General features: G+C 36.2%; 1 long non-coding RNA gene across 1 annotated transcript in view; it reads left to right on the top strand.

The window, feature by feature from the left end:
• LOC103605014 overlaps positions 1-3,309 on the top strand; it is a 7,328-nt gene extending 4,019 nt beyond the window's left edge. Inside the window, exon 2 of the long non-coding RNA XR_551769.1 lies at positions 2,628-3,309. This is a non-coding gene — a long non-coding RNA (uncharacterized LOC103605014). The remainder of the gene's footprint in view (positions 1-2,627) is intronic.
• Positions 3,310-3,980: the final 671 nt, after the last annotated feature.

Here is a 3,980-nt window from a genome sequence, read left to right as displayed (position 1 = left end):
ATTGAAACATAATTGATTATACACATTTGTGGGGTACAAGTTTGAATATTAATACCTGTGTTCAATATGTCAAATCAGGAAAATTAGTATACTCATGTTTACAAAATGTAATCAGTCTTTGTGGCCCTTGACCAACTTCTTGCTAACCCTCCACAAGACCACTTATATCAGATAATCCAGCCATTCCATTTGTTTTCTTTAGAGCCCTCTCTCCTGGACACTTCTATTCTCTCTGAGCTGTGCTCTCTGGGCTGGCTGTGGTGTTACCCTTGGACTTTGCCTGCTTAACTTTAGAATTGCCTTTACTATTCTCCTGGGATATATTCCTGTATGCTGGGTCTCATGCCTTCCTCTTTCTTGGTTTATTTTCTTGTGTTGGTGAAGTATCTTCTTCAGTAGTTTCTTTAGGTTAAAAAGCACGTATGGAAGAAAGCATTGTGAAAACAGACCTCAAAATGTCTGTCTCTTGAGTTGCCCTAGTCTGGACTGGTTAAGTTTTTAAACCTGTTGCACAGTGCTGGTCCTGAAGATTCCCTTTGCTTTTTCCCTGGGTTAAAGCATGTTCCCATATTTTTTTCTTTCTTGATTTATTCCCTCATTTGGGTGGATATATAGAATAGGTTCCTGAGAACAAATGCATAGAAAGAATATTTTTTGAGACTTTATTTTACCCTAACCCTTGGTAGATAATTTGACTGGAATAGGTTGGAAATAATTTTCTCCCAGAATTTTGAAGATGTTGTTCCATTGTCTTTTCTTTCTTGGTTTCTTTGATTTCTTTCTTTTTATTTTATCTACTGTCTATCTAATCTATCTTCACATAAGCATCTAATCTTTTTAGCTCACCCTCAAGGTGTTTCAAATCCATTTCTTCATTATCCTTTCAGCTATAACAGTTGAAAAACCTAAGTTCTCCTGTTCCCAGTCGCCCTTGCAGTAAGAGTGGCCATGTGCTTTAGTTCTGGACACTGAGACGTGAGCATAAACTTGCTAGGAGCTCTATAAAAGATTTTACTTTACCAGATATAAGAGCAAGCTATAAGAGTGACCTGATATAAAGGCTGGCACGGCTCCTCCTCCCTTCTTTCTTGAATGCAGACTGAGATGCAGAAGGCTGCTGAAGCCATCCTGTGACCATGAGGAGGGAAACCTGAGAAATCCCCAAGAGAATTTCAGAAATGCCAGCCCCACCATGATCAAACCACCAAACCAATGCTAGCTGCTTCCCTCACGACTACTTGTTATGTCACAAAAATTATCCAATATTTATTAAGCTCCTCTAACTGGTGTTTTCTGTTATGTTCATTTGGAAGCATTCCTAATGGATTCCACATACATACATACATGCATAAACAATTTTTTAGTGATTGTTGAAAGTTGAGTATTATGTTATATAATAATGCACTTAACATTGAAGGCAAAATGTAATTATTATTTTGAAGAAACTTGTAGTGAACATTTTATATGTTAAGCCAATAAAAGTCAAAAGACTTTCTGAAATTCATCCATGGTCAGCAACTAACCTGCATGGGTATGTTTCTTATTGTTTCTTGGTGTTCATTTTCTCATATATAAAACACGGGATTGCATAATTTCCCTGGTCCATTGCATATCTAAATTTCAAAGTTTGTTAGAACAAAACTTATTTTAAATCCACAGATTTATAGCTACAGAATGATATTTTAACATTTGTATTCTATGGACACGTTGAATGTGAAAGAAGCCATTGCAAATTTCCTGTTGGTGCTTAGGAATCTGTACATTCTACATTTAAAAAGTTGGGCTATGAGTTTGAGCCTTTTGATGTGCTATTTTAAAATCTAGTTTATTTAGCACTCTAAAAATCTAATTTATTTAGTTATTTACCTACTGAAATTAGCATAAATATAATATCTGAAAGCATCTTTTATGAAGAATTTTTCCCAACAAGTCTCTCTATAACTTCAGTAATTTCATTTCCTTTTATGAGCACAAAATAATTCCATTAATATGGAGATATGTCTGACTCACTACATGTTGCAGCCCTTTAGGAACATGACTGTACAATTGTATAAAATTGCCACACAGAAGTTTCACTGATAGTAAGAAAAATACTTTTCAAACTGCTCTCAGGAGGCATGAAACAAATAAAATGTTGCTACTCTGTTTAAAAGAATATAAGCGATCATGAATTTAAGAAAAAAATTGATCATAAACAACATTAATTTCAAGATCTATTATATTTTTACATCTCATCTTGCAATAATAAGGGACTATGTGTGCTGACCAAGTGCCGGTTGCTCCCACCAAACCTTTTTTTTGCCATGGTGTGTTGATGCTTAATTCTGATTAAAATTTGGTTGATGTTGGAAATTGAGATGTGCAAAGAAGCCATTACTGGAAACAGAAAATAAGTTGAACAGAATGGAGAGAATTGATACGCAACACAGAAATTTAACACCAGAAAATTTAAAAAAAAAAAAAAAAGGGAAGACAGTGTATGTGTATGCATGATGTGTGTGTACGCATAGGCAGACTTGTGGGGGTAATTAGGGAGAGAATGAAAATGCATCAGTGTAGAGGCTGTGTCCTTTTCATGAGATGAGAAAATTATTGCTGGATAATCACAATTACCTCTTGTTTTCCAGAGTAATGTGCAGCCCATAAACTGGAGAGCCTATCTGATACTTAAAAATGAGGGATTTTTGCTTTCTTCGGCACAACATAGCATCTCAGGGTGGTAGTTGAGTGCAAAATAAACCGAGATGCATTTTCTCTGCATGCTGGAAACAGTCATGCCTGTTGCCAAGGAAACATCCTCACTCGGCAAAGGTCACCTTTGGAAACAACTATAAGACTTCAAAAGCAGATCAATAGAGAAACACCAAGACCTGAACTTCCTAGCTAATGGTGTCTCCTATTTTAAATGTCACTTTTAACAGACACTAGCTTATATGATTGCTGTGTAGTGGGCAGCAGCAAGGCAAAATTGTCCGTGTAATAAGTCGAGCTCATAATTTTTCAAGCTCTGTTCTTGGAAGCCTGTGGTTTTTTGGTGGAGATGCTTTGAGTGGGGGAATGTGCGGGACTAGCAGCCTGGACATGAACTGACATCCAGGTTTAAAAAGAGAAGCTCCATTTAAGACCTCATTTGGAAAAAAAAGGTTCCACTTATTTAAAAAAAAATGTAATTCTTTATGCATAAAAGCATGCTTTCTTGTACTTTGTCTAAATTAGTGAGGTTTTTATTTTAATTTCTGAATATATTTTCTCATATATTTGGATTGTGCAGATTTTGTATCAATAAAGCATGATTTTATTTACTCATCATTCATTCATTCATTCATTCATTCTTTTATCAAACATTTATGATTTCATACTATGTGCCAGGTAATTCTCTGGGGATGAGAAGTGAATAGAACACATTTAAAGTCTGGGAGACTCAATCTGGAGAAGAAAGCAGATATGGAAACAAGAGAATCACTTGCACGTGAAACACAGTGAGGTGCTTGTAATTCTTCCTGGGGATGTGAGGAAATGCTTTCGGGTAGAGAAAATTCCTGGTCTTCGCCTTGAAGGGTGGGTAAGCATTGAGCAGGAAGTCAGTCCCGGAAGGGCATCCTAAGACACAGACAACAGCAAATGCAGAGTGCAGAGACGTGAAGAGCAGATGTCATTGGATTCTGTGGGCTCAAGTGCAGGAGGTATTTGGGGACGTGCTTGGAGATGAGGTCTAAAAAGAAAACTGGGCCTGGATCCTAAAAGTCCTTGTGTAGTATAAAAAATATATATACTTTACTGCTAGTTTTGCAGATTTTTTTTCTTGACTTAATGCTATAATAAATAGAGCTTTAACTAGCGTGGTATTATTTACTCCTTTCCCCTTTGACAATCTGTCATTAGTCACAAACACCTATGTGCTTTCAGATGGCTTAAGGAATTGAAATTTCTGTGGCTGTTTATAATCTCAAATAAGAATTGTGAAATCTAGTAATATACTC

The sequence above is a fragment of the Galeopterus variegatus genome, unplaced genomic scaffold (genome assembly GCF_000696425.1).
Source record: "Galeopterus variegatus unplaced genomic scaffold, G_variegatus-3.0.2 Scaffold5544, whole genome shotgun sequence".
Taxonomy (NCBI): Eukaryota; Metazoa; Chordata; class Mammalia; order Dermoptera; family Cynocephalidae; genus Galeopterus; species Galeopterus variegatus.
The sequence above is the reverse complement of the archived record's forward strand: the minus strand, read 5'-3'. Positions and strand labels throughout refer to the sequence as shown.